The sequence below is a fragment of the Eschrichtius robustus genome, chromosome 6 (assembly GCF_028021215.1).
Source record: "Eschrichtius robustus isolate mEscRob2 chromosome 6, mEscRob2.pri, whole genome shotgun sequence".
NCBI classification, from domain to species: Eukaryota; Metazoa; Chordata; class Mammalia; order Artiodactyla; family Eschrichtiidae; genus Eschrichtius; species Eschrichtius robustus.
This window is the reverse complement of record NC_090829.1, coordinates 96,841,288-96,864,086: the sequence shown is the minus strand read 5'-3', so window position 1 is coordinate 96,864,086 and position 22,799 is coordinate 96,841,288. Positions and strand designations below refer to the sequence as shown.

Sequence of the window (22,799 nt, the reverse complement as noted above, 5' to 3'; positions counted from 1 at the left end):
TGGCTATAAATTCCAGCCCAGTGATTACTCAAGCTATCCTATTAGGAACTTTACAGTGAGAGGTATTGACTCAAAAGTAAAGTAAACAAAATGCATTTTCATGTCAGAAATGTATTTTATCCTTGTTCCTGGATAAGTGACAATGAATAATAAACATGTGGGCAGAAATAACATGACTTGTTTGCATTTAGGTAATCCAGTTATTGCCAAATGTGTCCACATTTATTGAAAATTGCTCCTAATTAAGACCCCTGAGTTCCAGGTCATCTGGGCCAGCCCAGGACAAGATAATAAAGTAGGTGAGATTTGCCTTGATGCAGAAATCCTCCTTCTCCTACTCTTCATAGGGCTTCTGCCCTAATTATTCATTCCTTTAATCTCTGCTTATTCATTTCTTGTCTTTACACATTAGTGTGAATTAAGTTCTTATATACCTTTTCTGGTATATTTTCATTTTGATTTTTCTCTCTGAAGGTGTTATTGAAGGCTTTGCCTCCAATCCCAGGAAATATAGGGATCCTGATCTGGTATCTGCTATGTAGTATCTGTTATGTAGACTGGGTATATTTTAGTAATCATTTCAAACTTCATCCAATTTCTTTAAAAGGAGTGCATAGTATTAGCTTCAGTTTCTCTCCTAATATCCTCTTCTCACTCCAGATTACGCTATGACTAAATGTATATTTGTTTATTTTAAATTGAAGGACTATAGAACCTTCTGGTATATCATCACTTCATTCACTGTTTTTCTCATCTCCCTTAACATTTCACCTTAAAATAAATAAACTCTTCTTTTTCTAAACTTTACTTGTTACCCCCTTTGTTACATTTGTCCAAATCTTATTTTTTAACACTTTTTGGTGACAGACTGTATATTCTAAAGAAAAAATGTCCTCTATAAGCAGATGAACTTGAATAAACTCTTGATGGTCAATAACACAATGATAATGATGTAACTCATAATATTTGTATTTTTAAGGGAGGACATAATATATCAAAGATAAATATCAGTGTAGATAAAAATAAAGATACCATTGGACAAAGAGACACATTTAAGTTAGAAAAAAAAGCATTGAATTTTGAATGCTTTTCTATCTTCTCAAGTGGTGATTAACATGGCCTATTGGTTATGAAGGCTCAGCAATTTGGAAAAAAATTGCCCTTCTTTCTCAGTGCTTCAATTAGAAGTGGAAAATAAGCTAAGTACTCCATTGAAATACAATGAAGTTCTCTTCCTTCCCAACAGCTTCTGTGCTGGTGCCCACTTTGATTTCATTTCCCCCCTCAAACATGGTTTTGTTGCTCTGATTGTTAATATTGACATAAAACTATCAATACACAAGCTTGGTTCTGTAAACAGGATTAATGAATTGACAAAAATTATGGAAGATAAAATGCTACGTACAGTGGCAGTCTTCAATTCACCCAGACTTTTTCTTTCTCTCCAGCTTTACACACACACACACAGGTGTCATATGAAGGAGACCTTGAGAATGTGGTAAAGCTCCAAGTTTTCTGTAAGATGGGGAGGTGATAGGCTGAGTGTACTAAGAAGCAGTCTTTGGAGGGTTAGCTAAGATGCTCTTAGAAGGGAAAGGACAATATCTGCATGTCACAGCTCTGAAACAAACTTCTGGGAATGTATTCATGCTATATCTACATATTCATCTCAGAGGTCTGCTCTGACTTATTTTAAGAACAATCGAAGTTCTGAAGCTCTGTGTTTCTTTCAGAGACTCAGCATCCTTTGTGTTTTCTCTTCCCAACTGAACACAAAGACACTGCTGCATCCAGTATTCTTAGCTGATGTAAAATATTCCTCAGTGTGTCTGCACACAGTGTCTCTATGTCATTGTCACACCATCTACATTGGCTCACATCTCAATCTCCCTGCCTCTGACTGCTGCAGTTTCTTCACAGGTGAGCTTACTGATCCCGTCACTTACAGGACTTTGGCATTTCAGATTATTATTTACCCCTTTTGCCTCAGATTGCTCAACCCCTAGATACCATGCTTACCTTCCCAGATAGGCCATATTCTGGTTCCTTGATAAAAACATGTTGTAATTAGGAAAGAATTTAAAGAGTTCCAATCTATCGATTTCAGTTTGGCTGGGTCTTTGCATTGAACCACCCTTTTTACTGCACTGACTGAGGATCCAGTCACTGAGACATTCTTGCTGCCAAATTCATCTGGAACATCTGTTCTTTCTCTGATTACTAGGGCTCTCTCATGGCTCTTACATCACAGTTCCCTCTGCAGAGAATAAATAGGTTTGTTGCACTTGATTTCCTGAATCCAGGATCACTCTAGAGGCCTCAATTTACAGTTTTGGGCTTCTGTGTTGATCACCCTTTCACATTTTATACTAAAATCCTGCATCTTTCCCAAACGCCTTTTAAAGCCTGGAAGCCTTGCTTCCTTCCTGGGTATGGAGGCCAGCTCCTAACATCCAGCAGCCCTCCCTGATGCCTACTGCCAATCTGGGTTTTAGAATATCACTATCCCTGGATTCTCTTATTGCTGGTTTTCACCCACCTGTTGGCACATTTCATACTCCTTGGAAATTGAGTACTTATTAATTACCCTGATTGTGCTTGAGATTGCATGATCCCTTGGCCACCAGGCCCTGCCTTCCCAGATCCTGCCATCCTTAAAGCTTTTGTCCATGCTTGCCCAGATCTGTGGATTTTGTGTCAGGGCACATCGCTTGTCTTACTGTGAGTGCAAAATTATTCCATGCCGATTAGACCCTAGATATGAGAACATATATCTTAGTTTATACGTTGAAACATTGATCACAGATCATGTTTCATAGCAGTTTAAATGTATTCCTGAGATAGAGACAAACTTTTTATGAAACTCTTCAAAGAACAGAATCATTGAATGCCCACTTTGCTCTTCCCTGCCTCTCTTATCTCACCCTCTTCTTAATCCATGCAACTATGATTTCCCTGAGTCCCCCATCTCCGATAATGTCTAGTGTCTGAGTATCAGTGTCTACTGTTCTTCACCAAAGTCAAAGATGTACACTTGCTAGGTGAGCAAGACCTTGTCCTCTTCCTGGAATGGAATTTGATTTAGAAGAATCTTTATCCTTCATTCAAACCAGGAGAACTATCCATCTTCCAGAGAATCATTTCAGTCTGTCTTGTTACTAAGCTGTCATTCTTTAAATTCAAGTCTGTGGTCTTATATTTTTAGCTGCCTAAGTTGCTGTGTAAATTGGAGGAAAAATATCCCAATAAAAGAAACCTTTTCCAGAAGGATAAAGCAGTTTGCATCTTCCTTCTCAGAAAACCATGAAAATATGCTAACAGAGGAAATTGAAATATCAGCATACCAACTGCTTCATTTATTTGTACAAGGATTATTATTTTTCATAATTTTGAAAAATACATTAATGAAAATTACCTAGGATGCATTTATTAGATTTACAAAGTCTTCAATATGTTCTGATTAATCAGATTATCATAATTATATATATAATATTTATTTATAATATTATATAAAAATCTCAGTATTAGAGAAAGATTAAAAATAAGAAAGCCTGTAAAACCTAATATCATTGAAATCTGGTACCTGAAAATATAAAAGTATATCTTAAGACAATACAGAAGCAAACTCATGTTCTGGAATTAGAAGTTTTACCTCCTGTTTACAATTGCTGTATATGTATTGCCACCAAAATGGATTCTAAGTCATGGTTGGTTTTTATAAAACTGAGCATTTGTGGGATTCATGTGTTGATAACACCAAGAGATATCTCTGGGTTACTTTCTATTCTTAACTATTTCTATTCTCTGCTACATTATGCCTATTGCCAGCAATCTTCTAAAAGCCATTTAAGAAAAAAGCAATTTGATTATTTTTTGTCTGAGTTAGGTTACTGTTGACTAAGTATATAATGAATTCATATATAATTTATAATATAATGAATTAAAGTTATAGAGCTTACTAATTTATCAATATCTTAGTAAATTGTAAGATTAGTTGTATAGAATTTGTCAATTTATTGATATATCAGTAGTTGTGAAATTAAAAATATTTAACGGTGGCTACCATTTGTTAAGTGTTTATTATGTGTTAGGTGTTTTAACTGTGTGAACTTGATTCATCCACACAACCACACTATGAGGCAGATAATTAATTATTTTACAGATGAGGAAACTGAGATTTAGAGAGATTAAAAATCTTGACCAGATCACTCAGATAATAAGGAGGGGAACTGGGACTTTGCCTGATTCTCATGGTTTTTGTTTTTGTTTTTGTTTTAAACATCATTTACATCATTACCTCAAACGCTCAAAACACAGAGCCAAGGAATAAGGCTTGGTGATAACTTACTAAGTTATTGAGGACATCTACATATCACCATTTTATGTTAGAAATATGTAACAGGGTCCAATCTGGAAGTGATTATGATTCAATACCAATATCAAGTAGGTAAAATGACAGTGTATAAAGCTACATAAAGATATGAGACAGAATAGCTAACAACATTCTACTCTAGATCTCGTAAGTTTCACTCCAGATCAATATGTCAGCTGACGAACCGCACAGTCACATGGGACTGCTCTATTAAAAGCAGTAGGGACTACACCCCTACCAGCCATTGGGAGGAAAAGAGTGGGGAGCACAGGAATGGGTCTGTTTGGCGGATTACTGCCCCCCCCCCCCAATCTCAGGGACGTCTAAGATAAATAAAGCCCACTAAATGGAGAAAACACAAAACGTCTTATGTCTTCACCATTATCAAGGCCATCAAAGAGATGTAAAAAGCACAGCAGCTAACCGTATTCATAAATAGCAAACTAGCATTTGAGAAGGTAGTAAGAACTCAGTCTCATAAATAACTAGATGTATGTTAATTTAATTCTTTTGGAAGGGGAAGTAGAAGAATATAAAACATTAATCACCATCTCAGGAATGATTTATTTTGCATATATGCCTGCAGAGAGAAGGAAAGCTGTTTGCTTTTGGTAGTCTTCCAGCTCCTGCTTTCTTCTTGCTCATCAGGGGGCTGCATTCACATACATCTTCTATATGTCAATAGTAGATTGCCCATCCTCTGCTTTCATGTGTGCAGCCAGAATCCACTGACTTTCATGGGCAAACGGTGGTGAGTTTGCTGTTTGTAATAAAGCTATTATACATCAGACCTCTGGATCAGACGGTCTGATCCAAAGACTGTGGCAGAAGCCCAAGTTATTATTTCTCCCTTATTATAGATGAATGAGCCCCTTTCTTTTTATCTTTTCTTCAGCTTTATTGAGATATAATTGACATATAACATTGTGTAAGTTTAAGGTATACAACATGATGATTTGATATACATGCATTTTGCAATCTGATTACCACAATAAGGTTAGTTAACACATCCATCACCTCACATAGTTACTTTTTTTGTGTGATGAGAACTTTTAAGATCTAATCTCTTAGCAACTTTCAAATATGCAATACGTATTGTTAACTATAGTCACCAAGCTTTAAATTATATCATCAGAACTTATTCATCTTATAACTGGAAGTTTTTACACTTTGAACACCTTCATCCATTTCCCCCATTCTCCTGACCCTGGCAACCACCAATCTACTCTGTTTCTGTGAGTTTGCTGTTTTTTATATTCCACATGTAGGTGAGACCATATAGTATTTATCTTTCTTTGTCTGACATTTTACTTAGCATAATGCCCTATAAGCTCATCCATGCTGTTGCAAATGGCAGGATTTCCGTCTTTTTAAAAATGGCTGAATAATATTCCAGTGTGTGTGTATGTGTGTGTGTGTGACATGTCTATATATCATAATTTCTTTTCTTTATCCATTCATCCACTGGTGGACATTTAGGTTATTTCCATGCCTTGGCTATCATAAATAATGCTACAATGGACATTGGGGTAAAGATATCTTTTCAAATTACTGTTTTTGTTTTCTTTGAGTAAATACTCAGAAGTGAAATTGCTGGATCATATGGTAGTTCTATTTTTTATTTTTTGAGGAACCTCCATACTGTTTTCTCTAGTGGCTGCACCAATTTATACTCCCACAAATAGTGCATAAGTGTTCCCTTTTCTCCATATCCTTGCTAGTACTTGTCATCTCTTGTTCTTTTTTTCTTTTTTTTTTTAAATAATGACCATCCTATCAGGTGTGACCTGATAGCTCATTGTGGTTTTGATTTGCATTTCCCTGATGATTAGTGATGTTGAGCATCTTTTCATGTACCTGTTGGCCATCCGTATGTCTTTTTTGGAAAAACGTCTATTCAGGTTCTTTGTGAATGGACCCCTCTCTAAGAAAACATGCCTTTTATCAGAAATATGGCTTTCTGAATTTCCTGACTGACACAGGTCGGTACACACATTGTTGAGGGAATCACTTTCCCATTAAGAGTGATTGAAAAGTTCATCTAATACACTGATAAAATATAACTTCCATAGTCAGTTTGATTTTTAGCCTACTTGGGTCTATTTGTATCAGGACTTTTAGAAGTAAAACAGAACATTTAAACTTAAAAACTAACTCAAGCTACCTAGGAAATAACAATTCTCTCTATACATTTGTCCCTTGGTAACCACAGAGGATTGGTTCCAGAGGCTCCCTCCATTACCAAATTCTGCAGATGCTCAAGTTCCTTATATCAAATGGTGCATATTTGCATATAACTTTGGCACACCCTCCGTATACTTTAAATCATCTCTAGATTACTTACAATACCTAATACAATGTAAATGCTGTGTAAATAGTTGCTGGTGTGCAGCAAATTCAAGTTTTGCTTTTTCGAAATTTCTGAATTTTTTTCAAACATTTTAAAGTCAAGGTTAGTTGAATCCACAGATGCAGAATCCATGGATATAAAGGGTCGACTGTACACAGATCACCATGCATAGACAACCCAGTAACAAGATCCAATATACTAAACCTGAAGTCAAGGAGGGCTGTGGACAGGAGGGTAGAGCTAGTGGTATGTCACTGGTTTGACTTTTTCTTTTTACCAGAAAACACCCAACTGCAAAAGTTAATCACAGAAAAAGATTTTACAAAGGGCTTGTATAAAGTAGTTGCCAATTTTTAAAATTGTTTGGCCACAGTTTTCAAAATGACCAACTCCAAAATACAAATTTTTGTTTTGGCCTTGCCAAGACTCATGTTTTATTTATGGAAATTTGTAAATTATATGTATCCTGTAATGCATATTTTTAAGCTTGTACAAATGAGAATATTGCTTCTTAAAACTTATCAAGAGATTACAAATATTTATAACTATTTCATTATTACTCAACACATTGCTGCAAGTCTCATTAGTTATGTCTTTCAGGGAATTTTCTCCTGAAAACCTTTAGTGAAGGTTATTCTTACTCAGGTGGGTTCCATGCTTCTGAAGAGGTCAGAAAGGATTTGAACTAAATCTGATATTTAAACTGAAGATCAGGATGGACCATATAATTTATATTGATGAGTCTGGTGCTTTGTATAGTTTGTAAACTAGCACTAAAAATTACCAAAATGAATTCTAATAAAGGTTTGAGTAACAACAATGTTTATTGGAATAAGTGGTTAGTTCTCAAATATAAGAACTTTTTTGAAGGAGAGCACTCACTTGGAACCATGTTTTAATGTGTTTGTTAAAAACACTTACTTAAAAATCACTCTTTTTAGCAGGAGACCAAAAGCTAGACACTGAGCTGAGTGTGTCTAATTTTAACTTTCAAATTTCCCCCAGTCTAGAAGTAGCCATCTCTTGCTCAAGGATGGAGTCTATCTCCTGGATTAATTTATTTTACCCTGGAGACAAATATTAGAAAGCAACATCTTTTGTGCTTATAGTTAGTAAACCACAGCCCAAGTTAAAAGTACTATCAATGTACCAAAAATGATGCAGGGTGGGGAATTGCTTCATGACAGTAAAGTTTATTTTCTGCAAAAAATGACACAAAGGATTTTTTTACTTCCCAGGAAAGGAAGTAAGGTTTATTCTCTACTGAAAATAAATGAGAAAAATATTGCTGCTTCCAAACTCTAGGTAGGAATCAAAACACTTTAATAACATATATTTAAATGTTTACCTATTAAAAAAATTCTAAAGTGCTTTTTAAAGAACAGTAGAATTAGAATATCCTAAACCACACAAATTGAGGGTAACAACAGCATCAAAGTAACAGATACAAATTGGCATTTCTGTGGATAAACTATGCCTATTTTGCAGAAAGTCTAGACCCAAATGCATTGGGCTTCCCAAAGAGGATGTTTGATATGACCTCTGGGAACCAGGGCTCTTGGTCACCCTGGGGGTACTTGCTGTGGGTGCTCTCCTCAGCATTGTTTTGATGTGGAGGAGCTCCTGTGGGCTGTAGAACCAAAAGCAGCATTTGGACCAGTCAAGTCTGCAAAGGGCCCCTCTACTGTCCATAGTGCCCATCTTAGAGGAATCTGCTGACACTGATATTGCTGACACCTTGAACTTTCTCATAGAGATCCAACTGGGGGAAAGAAAGTTTATGTTTTACTCCCTCTGTTAGTGTATCCCATTGTAAGACTGGAGCAAGAGTCCAGGGACTGGACTGAGGAGCAATTTGAATGAGATATTTGCAGTGCTCACCGTCACCTCACCATCCTTATTCTGGCGCAGTAGCTTTACACCAAATTTGTGGGTGCAGCATTCTCATTTCTAATGATGAGTTACTTTTTTCCCCTGCAAGTGTTTCTCAGCCTCCTATGCAAATAAACCTTGGCTGTTCTGTGCCACCAGTTATCCAGAACAGATTTTCCCAGTTCTTTGGTGGGTAAAACTTATCCTGCAAACGCGAAGACCCCTGATGTGGGGTTTCTGTAAATGAGCTAACTCTTTATTTTCCAGGGCTTTGTAACATGGAGGTAGTTACTATCTCTTGTGACTTTTGCCTTAACCACTTCCGGATATGTCAGAGAAATTTTAAAAAAAATCATAATAAATATAACAAAAAGTTGCTAACATTTATTAAGTCCTCCTATATGCCACACATAGTTCTACATTGTGTTTTGTATTGACTAACTCATTTACTCTTCAGAATAACCTTTTAATGTAGGTGCAGTTATTTCTTCCATTTTATTGTAAGGACACGGGCACATAGAAGTTAAGTAACTGACAGAAGTCACTCCCACTGGATTCAGATGACTAGCAAGAAAGGGGAAGAAAGAGGAGTGAAATTTTGCCTTCATTATATTTTCTTCTGTATTCCTAATTTCAAAGGCAATTAAGTGAAATTAAAGAATATTTCTCTGGCATAAATGGTAAGCCCCACCAAAGCAGGGGCCATGCCTTTTTTCTCTCTCCATAGTATCTCTGGTGCCTAGTACAAAAGAGACACTCAATATTCATGTTACAAATGAATGAATAATCTAAAAAACTTTCAGTTGCTTTTTTTTTTTTTAATGTGTCTTTCATTCTTTTTCTTGTCTTTCCAATTTCTGTTGTCTTAATCTGTACTAAAGAATTACTAAACACTGTCTGGATTAGTGGGTTGACGACGCTCCTTGTCAATAACTTATATAGCTTTCTGTTGGCTCTAATTTCTAACAGAAGAATTGGGGCTGGTTTGAGAGATGAATCAGTTAAGAGGCTGTTTTCCTTACAGATCTCATCAACAAGACTTCTCTGAGATGTGTACTGAGAAGCATACTGAAATGCAGAGTTCATATCTAGATGGGTGAGCACAGCTTTCATGGCTTTTCTAAGATCCTTTATTGTATACTGTTTTATTAATTATTTCTGGTAATAAGATGAGTTTCAAAAAATAATCTCTGGTTGTATGTGTAAGTTGACAACATTGATAGAGCTATTTAAGTTATAGGTAATGTATTCTTTAAATTGACTTACAAATGAGTATAATACATATAGAGGCCATGCGAGTACATGGCTTATGAACTAGGCCATGGTCCTGAGGAGGGAACTGTATATTAGTTCTGTTCTTTGTAGTTGCTAAAAGTTTATTTGATTATTAATCCTATAATTCCTCATATTTTCACACCTTCTGGCTCTCTTCAGCTTCTTGGTTCTGAGGCATCATGCTAAACATCTTTATTAGAGGAATAATGAAATAGCTTCATTTCATACAATGCTTTCTTTTAAACTCTTTGATAGCATCCTGGAATTTAAAAACATCCATTCATAAATTATTTTTATGATTGGACCTTGATCAATTTACTTGAACTTAGTGTGCCCTCTTCTCCATTTGCAGCTAAAAGGGTAGTAGTCTTGACCTACTTTTTAGAAGAGCCCCTAAAAATGATTAATTGAGCCTTCCTTATAGAGTACTTTAAAAATATATAATTGCTCCGCATATAGGAAAAAACCGATCAGAATTTTAAAAAAATGTTTAAAAATAGTTAGGTGAAAATTTCAAGATGGAAACAGGGACTTGCTAATGCTGAATAAGGCAGAAGAGCATATTTTTGTCAGTCAGTTTCACTAGTTTAAGTAAAGCCTATTTAACTATAAAAATCTATTTAATCAGTGATAGAGTCATTTCATTTTAGTGACTGCCTAATTGTAGGGAAGCTCTGCAGCACAATCATGACCTCCTTCTGTTGTGCTCAGCTCAAGACTACCTTTAATGAATTGTGATGTTGGAGCAGTTCCCTTGATTACAGCACTTTAATAAATAAGTGGCTAGACAAATTTACCAGCTAGGAGAGAAGAGGAACAAATGGAGCTGTAAATCCTATAAGAATAGTTTTATCATTTAAAAAAATTTTATGGATTATTTAAATTGTGCTTCTCTAATCATAATCGTTTATAACATTTCATTGTGTTTAATAGCATTTGCTTTGATTGAATCATTATCATAGTTAGTTAAAAAGAACTCATAGTTAAAAAGAAAAAGTTGCTCATAGTTAAACTCATAGTTAAAAAGAAAAAGTTGCTCTAATATCTACCTTACAGTATCTTTTCAATTATGTGAAAGATAACTGAAGCTATGTGAATGTGGTTTCCTTTTCTGTCCCTAGAAAGAGACCATAATAGAGAAATTTCATTTGTAGAAAATTTATATTTTGTAGTCCCTTATCCACTTACTATAACATTTCAGATTTATTTATTTACAGTTTAATTTTGCACACTCACCCATTCTGATTGCCCTCTCACAAATTTTAATATTCCCATTCAGTTTTGGCAGTATAGCAGTAGAGAGAGAAATTTTCCTGTTTTTGTTCTTTTTGGATAGATCCACAACATTATAGAGAAAATTTTAAAAGATTTCAGTCTTCCCGTATGCCAGAATTTTGGGGAAACCTTTGATTAATTGATCTTATCCCGCTCTCTACTACTCCAGCTCTGATTTCAGAGGGTATAGATGGGGAGGACCCTCACTTTCTCTCTGCTTTGCATGGTCCACTAGACCTTCTGCAGCTTTCCTAGGTTGATATGAGAGTGAACGAAAATGTCATTGTTGCAGAAGTCAAGCAGGGGCTCACAACCAATTGTGTGAATGTTTTGCTTTTCCTGTACCTTGTCTTTGCTCATGCAACTTTTAGAGTCTAGGCATGTGTTTGTGTGTGTATGTGTGTGTGTGTGTGTGTGTTTGAGCGAGAGAAATAGCAGTCTACTCTAATAATACCGTAATCACAACCAGGAAAGACGTGCTTCATCAATTCTCTGGCAGTAACTGCAGTTCCTATGGAAAGAAAAAGTGTTGTGGTCACAAAGCACCGAGCTGATCTCCCTGTGCTATGTGACTGCTTCCCACTAGCTATCTATTTTACATTTGGTAGTGTATATATGTCCATGCCACTCTCTCACTTCGTCCCAGCTTACCCTTCCCCCACACTGTGTCCTCAAGTCCATTCTCTACATCTGCGTCTTTATTCCTGTCCTGCCCCTAGGTTCTTCAGAACCATTCTTCTTTTTTAGATTCCATATATATGTATAGCTGATTCACTTTGTTATAAAGCAGAAACTAACACACCATTGTAAAGCAATTATCCTCCAATAAAGATGTTAAAAATAAATAAATAAAAAGTCAAAAAAAAAAAAAAAGAAAAAGTGCTGTGGTACAGTAGAAAAAATATAGGCTTTGTAGTAAGAAACATCCAAGTTCAAATTCCAGCTCTGAATTCACAGATAATTAGCTCTAATTTGCTTTGCAAATTCATTAAACCCATCTGAATCTGTTTTCTTATCTGTAAAATGGGAATAATAATACAAACCTCATAGGGTTATTATTAGTATTTACTAAGTAAAGTATGAAAATTATATGGAACCTTATATGTTTTCAATAAATGTGTTCTCTTCTATTCCTTAGTACTCCAGTGAGTTGGCTTACCACAAAACACAGAAATATAACAAAATTTGAATCAGAACTATCAAATTACAAGTAATAAAAAAGAGGGTAAAACAATTAGGCTAAAGAAACACCTAATGTTATTTACTGTGATTAATTGTAGTACTTAGTTTTCAGATTCTTGAAGGGTGAGGTAGCAAGATAAACACAGTAGGTTATATTATTGTCAATATTTGAGAAAAGAAAATAGAACTCACCAGGTTTTTTGGTACTAGTGTTTTTAATATTAAATATTAAGTATCTTTACTCATTCTATATCTCAGATTTCATTAAAATTTTAATTAAAAGTTAATTGCAAATTCAATAGAGAAGAGGGAGCCTCGTCAAAGAATGGATGGACATTTCTCTGCTATAGGTTTAGTCATCTCTTTGTTAACAAATAAAGGTAATCTTGCTAGAACACTCTTGTAATATTTGAACTGGAGATTATTCTATTGTATAAATAGTGGAAAAAGAAAATCTGACTAAATGGAGGACTAGTGAGATAATGGCTGCTACATGTTTTCTTTCAGTTCTATGAATTCCGGGGGATGGATTGGTGTTTTCTTGCCTCAATTTCTTCATTAGTCACTGCATACATGTAGACCTTTTCCAGAAGTCCCTGAAATTGTCCAGTTGTTTCCTCATTGATCCGATGCCAATGTTCTATCAATATTTCTTCTCCCCCACCATCTCACACATATCTCTCTCCCCAAAGTCCATTGTTCTCATTGGTTAAGAAGTCTTCCTCACTTGAAAAAAGTGTGAAGACTTTTGATTTTTTAAAGCACTCCTAACTTTATACTATTATTATTAATTTTTTATACTTTTAATATAGAGGAGAGGTGTAATGTTTCCAAATTCCTGGCAGATATTACTCTTTGGGATTTGCCAATGAGAAATTGGAATTCTTTGGAATTACACAAATCATAAATGATTCTTAAAATATTTCCAACATTCTTCATGGTATTTATGGATATGTGAGTAAATTATAACAAATATAAATAAAATATTAAATTTAGTAGCATTTTCAAAGAACTGTAGCCATAGTGCATATTCAAACACTGGTAAACACCAGTGAAGAAAACTAGGTTATCTTGAAATAGCATAATGTTCTTAATCCTAGTAAAGTTAATGTCACTCACTGTACAGGATCATGTGCCAAAGTAGCTAATGTAACGACTTATTTTATTTCCTAAACTTGTTATTTCTTAGGACATTATTCATAGGATTTGTTTAAATTTGTTTAAATTATATTATGCATGTAAATTGATTCTTTTATTTGCAAGCATGATTCACTGTTAGTAGCAACAAGGGTATGAACACACATTTAGAACTTGGTCATAGGCACAAACAATATTGCCTATCAGATCAGGAAATTTCTCTCCTTCTGCTCCTGTTCAGTTCCCAGAAATGTTGACCTCAACTTCTGAATCTCCTGTCATTGTTTCCCGCTACCACTCTCTCAATTAGATTTCTTTGAACCAAGTTGTCTCTTGGTTGATTGTTGTGTTTTAATTCTTACAAGAGAATTATTATACCTTTTCCCACTTTCTCCATTTCTCAACTGAGTTTTCTCCTGATCCCAGAGAAACATATAAATTACTCTAGAAATGCTGGGAGGGGATTCCTTATGGAAACACTACGAAATAAACCCTCTTTTTAGGGTAGTGATTTTCAGCCTTGGTGGCACTTTAAATTCACTTGGATGCTATTTTAGAAATACATGTGCCTGGGTGGTGGATCCCAGGAAGTTGATTTAATAAGGTATATTTTAAAAAATCCTATTGATTCTGTTGTGTAGCCAAATTTGAGACCTCTCCTCAAGGAACTGCCCAATGAATTACTCCTCATTCTATAATTTAAGTATACACTTATAAGTATTTTTCATTCTTTCATTGTAGGTAAATTCATTTTTATAATCTCTGAAATAGTTTGTAAAATTCTTGAAGAAAAATGTATTTACTGTTGGAAACTTATTTTTGATCAGCAATTTCAGAACCTTGGAGGTTTATTATTACATTTTGGCAGTTGTAAGTATTTAATTGATCTTATTTTTTAGTTATTAAAGAAATACATATGTTTATTTAAAAATAAAGTTATGCAGAATTACTTATAATGGAAACAAGACTTACTTATTCCATCTCCTTCTCCAGAAACAACTGTTTTTAATTTTTCAGTTGTTTGTCCCAGTTGTCATCTTAGCATTTCTAAGTAATATGATTATGCTGATATTTCTTAATAAATTATTTTTTTTTGACATCTTCTATTTATTTTCTGCCATGATAGCAAGGATTTAGTCATTTATTCTCCCCCAACATTTCCTCTATCCTTCTGTTAAATTACATTATTATTTTTCAATCTTATGCTGGCTACTTTTCTAACTTTAATTTATGTATTTCCATCATTTTTTCTTCCACATTACCTATGAGCTGTATCTCTTGACTCATCACTTTATAAGATGAGAATATTAGCACCCATGCCGTTCTCTTCAGCTCTCCCATATCTCCCAACTTCTGTCATTTTTACTTTTGCATCATCAAAGTTGATGAAAACATATCATTTTATAATATATACTTTCTGTTTGCCTATAGATTAGTTTTAAAATTTGATAGCTAATATACATTTTCACATTATTCTGACTATATAAGAGTAGTAAATGGAAGCGCCAATCAGGCTTTTGTACATCAAAATGCTCTGCTCCCATTTCTTCATTGTTTTCTTTTGTATTTTGTCATCATTAAAAAAAAAAAAATTAAGACCCCAAATCTTACCCTTGTCTTAGGGTTTGGCAATCCCATTTGGAAAATGTTTATATTTGATATTCTTTCTTGACCCCCTTTCTCAGACACTACTACCCTCAATCACTGGCTGCTCTAAAAATCTTGACTAAATCTTGACTCAAAACTGTTATCTTGGAACTTCCATCTAGGTTAAGAATTATTTTCTCATATTTTGAATGCATTAGTATATCATTTTCTAGCATGTAGTATTGATGATAAGTCTTCTGCTGGTAATTTTCTTTTATTTGTAGGTAAATTTTAATCTCACCTGAAGCATTTTGAATTTTTTCTTTATCCAAAGAGAACTCCAAAATTTCACAGCAAAGTGTCTAGATGTGTCTATTATTTGATTTATTATGTTGAGCACTTAGTCTGCTCTTTCAACCCTGAGATCATGTCCCTTAGTTCTGAGAAATTCTCACTCATTTTTCCTTTGATGTTTTTCTTGTCTCTGTCCACTCTGGTCTGAGCTTCTGAATTCTAGTTGATTAGATGTTGGACTTCTTGGATGATGCATTGATATACTCTTGATATCTTTTATATTTTCTCATTTTTCTGTCTTCTTTTACTAGTTTTTTAGTAATATTTATTTTTTTAATCTTTCAATGATTTCTATTAAGTTTTAAAGATATTATTAATCTTAATTTCAAGAGATATTATTGGATTACCCCCACAACAGTGTATCTATCTGTCTGTCTACCTACCTACCTACCTACCTATTATCTTTATTTCTATATGTACTGATCTATTTTTGAGGATTTTATTTCCATTATTTTAATATTCTCTTCTACCCCCTGAATTATGTCCATTTCCTCTAGAATAACATTTTTCTGTTTAACCTGAGTTTCTCTATTTCATGTTGCATGTTTGTCTCAAAGATATCATTATGCTTTGCTGCCTAATCATACTTAAAAATAAAACCATAAAAGCACATCATAATTCAGTGCACAGTTGGGGCCTTTGATAGGTTTATTTTAGAGCAGTTGGGCAGATATGTGACTGTTACAGCTGTTTGAAAATGACAGAAATTAAGAGACACTTTTTCTGGGGCTCAGGAAATCCTTTAGAGAAGAGACTTGATTTTTTTGTCCAAGCAGTAGATATCTGGGTGCCAGATGAAAATAAAGAGAAGTGGGGAGGGGCCTGAACCAAGATGGTGGAGTAGAAGGACGTGCTCTCACTCCCTCTTGTGAGAACACCAGAATCACAACTAGCTGCTGGACAGTCATTGACAGGAAGACACTGGAACTCACCAAAAAAGATACCCCACATTCAAAGACAAAGGAGAAGCCACAATGAGATGGTAGGAGGGGCGCAATCACAATAAAATCAAGTCTCATAACTGCTGGGTGGGTGACTCACAGACTGGAGAACACTTATACCACAGAAGTCCACCCACTGGAGTGAAGGTTGTGAGCCCCACGTCAGTCTTCCCATCCTGGGGGTCCGGCAACAGGAGGAGGAATTCCTAGAGATTCAGACTTTGAAGGCTAGTGGGATTTGATTACAGGACTTTGAAAGGACTGGGGGAAACAGAGACTCCACTCTTGGAGGACACACACGAAGTAGTGTGCAAATCAGGACCAGGGGAAGGAGCAGTGACCCCAGGGGAGACTGAACTAGACCTACCTGCTGGTGTTGGAGGGTCTCCTGCAGAGGCGGGGAGTGGTTGTGGCTCACTGTGAGGACAAGGACACTGGCAGCAGAAGTTCTGGGAAGTACTCCTTGGGGTGAGCCCTCCCAGAGTCTGCCATTAGCCCCAGCAAAGAGCCTAGGTAGCGTCCAGTGTTGGGTTGCCTCAGGCGAAACAACCAACAGAGAGGGAACCCAACCCCACCCATCAGCAGTCAAGCAGATTAAAGTTTTACTGAGCTCTGCCCACCAGAGCAACAGTCAGCTCTATCCACCACGAGTCCCTCCCATCAGGAAACTTGCACAAGCCTCTTAGATAGCCTCATCCACCAGAGGGCAAACAGCAGAAGCAAGAAGAGCTACAATCCTGCAGCCTGTGAAACAAAAACCACATTCACAGAAAGACAGACAAGATGAAAAGGCAGAGAGCTATGTACCAGATGAAGGAACAAGATAAAACCCCAGAAAAACAACTAAATGAAGTGGAGATAGGGAACCTTCCAGAAAAAGAATTCAGAATAATGAGAGAGAAGATGATCCAGGAACTCGGAAAAAGAATGGAGGCAAAGATCGAGAAGTTGCAAGAAATGTTTAACAAAGACCTAGAAGAATTAAAGAACAAACAAACAGAGATGAACAATACAATCACTGAAATGAAAACTACACTACAAGGAATCAATTACAGAATAACTGAGGCAGAAGAACGGATAAGTGACCTGGAAGACACAATGGTGGAATTCACTGCTGTGGAACAGAATAAAGAAAAAGAATGAAAAGAAATGAAGACAGCCTAAGAGACCTCTGGGACAACATTAAATGCAACAACATTCGCATTATAGGGGTCCCAGAAGGAGAAGAGAGAGAGAAAGGACCAGAGAAAATATTTGAAGAGATTACAGTCAAAAACTTCCCTAACGTGGGAAAGGAAATAGCCACCCAAGTGCAGGAAGTGCAGTGAGTCCCATACAGGATAAACCCAAGGAGAAACAGGCTGAGACACATAGTAATCAAATTGACAAAAATTAAAGACAAAGAAAAATTATTGAAAGCAGAAAGGGAAAAATGACAAATAACATACAAGGGAACTTCCATAAGGTTAACAGCTGATTTCTCAGCAAAAACTCTACAAGCCAGAAGGGAGTGGCATGATATACTTAAAGTGATGAAAGCAAAGAACCTACAACCAAGATTACTCTACCCGGCAAGGATCTCATTCAGATTCGATGGGGAAATCAAAAGCTTTACAGACAAGCAAAAGCTAAGAGAATTCAGCACCACCAAACCAGCTCTACAACAAATGCTAAAGGAACTTCTCTAAGTGGGAAGAACAAGAGAAGAAAAGAACCTACAAAAACAAACCCAAAACAATGAAGAAAATGGTCATGGGAATATACATATTGATAATTACCTTAAACGTGAAAGGATTAAATGTTCCAACCAAAAGACACAGGCTTGCTGAATGGATACAAAAACAAGACCCATCTATATGCTGTCTACAAGAGACCCACGTCAGATCTAGGGACACATACAGACTGAAAGTGAGGGGATGGAAAAAGATATTCCATGCAAATGGAAATCAAAAGAAAGCTGGAGTAGCTATACTCATATCACATAAAATAGACTTTAAAATAAAGAATGTTACAAGAGACAAGGAAGGACACTACATAATGATCAAGGGATCAATCCAAGAAGAAGATATAACAATTATAAATATATATGCACACAACATAGGGGCACCTCAATACATAAGGCAATTGCTAACAGCTATAAAAGAGGAAATCGACAGTAACACAGTAATAGTGGGGGACTTTAACACCTCACTTACACCAATGGACAGATCATCCAGACATAAAATTAATAAGGAAACACAAGCTTTATTTATTTTTTTTTTCCACACACACACACTGTATTTTATTTTTACAAGAGATAAATAGACTGACACCAAGCATTGTACATGGATGACCACAACAAAAGCAACGATGATTGCACTTACCAAACATGAAACACACTCATACTATGTCATAATATTGACATTCAGTCCAGTAATCCTCCACTGTAACAGCTCCTTTACTTTGCAGTGAAAATTGATTTGTATATTCTTTGCCTCTGAGTCCTTGTGGGATTTTTTTTTTTTTTTTAATTCAGACAGAAAGTCACAAAAATTATACTCATCCTCATCAGTTCACTCAGTCCCATGTAATTAATTTTTTTTTTCATCTTGATCTTTTGTTAGCACTTTTATGAGTTCATCAGTTTTTCATTAGAGTTCTGAAAATGCTTATTCATTCAGTACAGGTTTCTGGTAACTGACTGTACTGCTGAACTGAAACACAAGCTTTAAATGACACAATAGACCTGATAGATTTAACTGATATTTATAGGACATTCCATCCCAAAACAGCAGATTACACTTACTTCTCAAGTGCGCACGGAACATTCTCCAGGATAGATCACATCTTGGATCACAAATCAAGCCTCAGTAAATTTAAGAAAATTGAAATCATATCAAGCATCTTTTCTGACCACAATGCTATGAGATTAGAAATGAATTACAGGGAAAAAAAACGTAAAAAAACACAAACACATAGAGGCTAAACAATACGTTACTAAATAACCAAGAGATCACTGAAGAAATCTAAGACGAAATCGAAACATACCTAGAGACAAATGACAATGAAAACACGATGATCCAAAACCTATGGGATGCAGCAAAAGCAGTTCTAAGAGGGAAGTTTAGAGCTATACAAGCTTACTTCAAGAACGAAGAAAAATCTCAAATAAACCATCTAACCTTACACCTAAAGGAACTAGAGAAATCACAAACAAAACCCAAAGTTAGCAAAAGGAAAGAAATCATAAAGATCAGAGCAGAAATAAATGAAATAGAAACAAAGAAAACAATAGCAAAGATCAATAAAACTAAAAGATGGTTCTTTGAGAAGATAAACAAAATTGATAAACCATTAGCCAGACTCATGAAGAAAAAGAGGGAGAGGACTCACATCAATACAATTAGAAATGAAAAAGGAGAAGTTACAACAGACACCACAGAAATACAAAGCATCCTAATAGACTACTACAAGCAACTCTATGCCAATAAAATGGACAACCTGGAAGAAATGGACAAATTCTTAGAAAGGTATAACCTTCCAAGACTGAACCAGGAAGAAATAGATAATACGAACAGACCAATCACAAGGAATGAAATTGAAACTGTGATTAAAAATCTTCCAAGAAACAAAAGTCCAGGACCAGATGGCTTCACAGGCGAATTCTATCAAACATTTAGAGAAGAGCTAACACCCATCCTTCTGAAACTTTTCCAAAAAATTGCAAAGGAAGGAACACTCTCAAACTCATTGTATGAGGCTACCATCACCCTGATACGAAAACCAGACAAAGATACTACAAAAAAAAAAAAAAAAAACATTACAGACCAATATCACTGATGAATATAGATGCAAAAATCCTCAACAAAATACTAGCAAACAGAATCCAACAACACACTAAAAGAATCATACACCATGATCAAGTGGGATTTATCCCAGGGATGCAAGGATTCTTCAATATACGTAAATCAATCAATGTGATACACCATATTAACAAATTCAAGAAGAAAAACCGTATGATCATCTCAATAGATGCAGAAAAAACTTTTGACAAAATTCAACACCCATTTATGATACAAACTCTCCAGAAAGTGGGCATAGAGGGAACCTACCTCAACATAATAAAGGCCATATACGACAAACCCACAGCAAACATCATTCTCAATGGTGAAAAACTGATAGCATTTCCTCTAGCATCAGGAACAAGACAAGGATGTCCACTCTCATCACTATTATTCAACATAGTTTTGGAAGTCCTAGCCACGGCAATCAGAGAAGAAAAAGAAATAAAAGGAATACAAATTGGAAAAGAAGAAGTAAAACTGTCACTGTTTGCAGATGACATGATACTATACATAGAGAATCCTAAATATGCCACCAGAAAAGTACTAGAGCTAATCAATGAATTTGGTAAAGTTGTAGGATACAAAATTAATGCACAGAAATCTCTTGCATTCCTATACACTAATGATGAAAAATCTGAAAGAGAAATTATGGAAACACTCCCATTTACCATTGCAACAAAAAGAATAAAATACCTAGGAATAAACCTACCTAGGGAAACAGAAGACCTGTATGCAGAAAACTATAAGACACTGATGAAAGAAATTAAAGATGATACCAACAGATGCAGAGATATACCATGTTCTTGGATTGGAAGAATCAACATTGTGAAAATGACTATACTACCCAAAGCAATCTACAGATTCAATGCAATCCCTATCAAATTACCAATGGCATTTTTTACGGAATTAGAACAAATCATTTCAAAATTTGTATGGAGACACAAAAGACCCCGAATAGCCAAAGCAGTCTTGAGGGAAAAAACGGAGCTGGAGGAATCAGGCTCCCTGACTTCAGACAATACTATAAATCTACAGTAATCAAGACAATATGGTACTGGCACAAAAACAGAACCATAGATCAATGGAACAAGAAAAACCCAGAGATAAACCCACACACCTATGGTCAACTAATCTACGACAAAGGAGGCAAGAATATACAATGGAGAAAAGACAGTCTCTTCAATAAGTGGTGCTGGGAAAACTGGACAGCTACATGTAAAAGAATGAAATTAGAACACTCCCTAACACCATACACAAAAATAAACTCAAAATGGATTGGAGACCTAAATGTAAGACCAGACACTATAAAACTCTTAGGGAAAACATAGGAAGAACACTCTTTGACATAAATCACAGCAAGATCTTTTTTGATCCACCTCCGAGAGTAATGGAAATTAAAACAAAAATAAACACATGGGACCTAATGAAACTTAAAAGCTTTTACACAGCAAAGGAAACCATAAAGAAGACGAAAAGACAACCCTCAGAATGGGAGAAATATTTGCCAGTGAATCAACGGACAAAGGATTAATCTCCAAAATATATAAACAGCTCATGCAGCTCAATATTAAAGAAACAAACAACCCAATCCAAAAATGGGCAGAAGACCTAAATAGACATTTCTCCAAAGAAGACATACAGATGGACAAGAAGCACATGAAAAGCTGCTCAATATCACTAATTATTAGAGAAATGCAAATGAAAACTACAATGAGGTATCACCTCACACCAGTTAGAATGGGCATCATCAGAAAATCTACAAACAACAAATGCCGGAGAGGGTGTGGAGAAAAGGGAACCTTCTTGCACTGTTGGTGGGAATGTAAATTGATACAACCACTATGGAGAACACTATGGAGGTTCCTTAAAAAACTAAAAATAAAATTTCCATATGATCCAGCAATCCCAGTACTGGGCATATACCCAGAGAAAACCACAATTCAAAAAGACACATGCACCCCAATGTTCATTGCAGCACTATTTACAATAGCCAGGTCATGGACACGATCTAAACGCCCATCGACAGATGAATGGATAAAGAAGAAGTGGTACATATATACAATGGAATATTACTCAGTCATAAAAAGGAACAAAATTGGGTCATTTGTTGAGACGTGGATGGATCTAGAGACTGTCTAGAGTGAAGTAAGTCAGAAAGAGAAAAACAAATATCGTATAATAACGCATGTATGTGGAATGTAGAAAAATGGTACAGATGAACTGGTTTGCAGGGCAGAAGTTGAGACACAGATGTAGAGAACAAACGTATGGACATCAAGCATGGAAAGCAGCGGGTGGGTGGGGGTGGTGGTGTGATCAATTGGACAATTGGGATTGACATGTATACACTGATGCATATAAAACTGATGACTAATAAGAACCTGCTGTATAAAAAATAAATAAAATAAAATTCAAAAACTCAAAAAAAAAAAAAAAAGCCACAATGTCAGAGACAAGAAAATGTCCAGTGATACAGATAGTTCAGTAAATTATGTATTTCCATTACAAATGATGTTCTAGAACAGTATACAATTTCTTAAGAGATTATAGGATAGGAAAGATATTCAGGAGAAATAGTGAAGTAAAAAATTCATATTAGTGGGGCTTCCTTGGTGGCGCAGTGGTTAAGA

At 35.5% G+C, this 22,799-nt stretch overlaps 1 protein-coding gene across 18 annotated transcripts in view; it reads left to right on the top strand.

The window, feature by feature from the left end:
- The window catches only part of ZPLD1 (zona pellucida like domain containing 1), a 324,181-nt gene that overhangs the window by 196,970 nt on the left and 104,412 nt on the right, over nt 1-22,799 (top strand). Inside the window, exon 1 of one of the 18 annotated variants that reach the window (XM_068545567.1) lies at nt 9,670-9,690. The exons of the other annotated variants lie outside the window; for them this stretch is intronic. The gene's annotated coding sequence lies outside the window, so the exon portion shown is untranslated. Of the gene's footprint in view, nt 1-9,669; nt 9,691-22,799 lie in introns of those variants that run through there. 18 annotated transcript variants of the gene reach the window in all.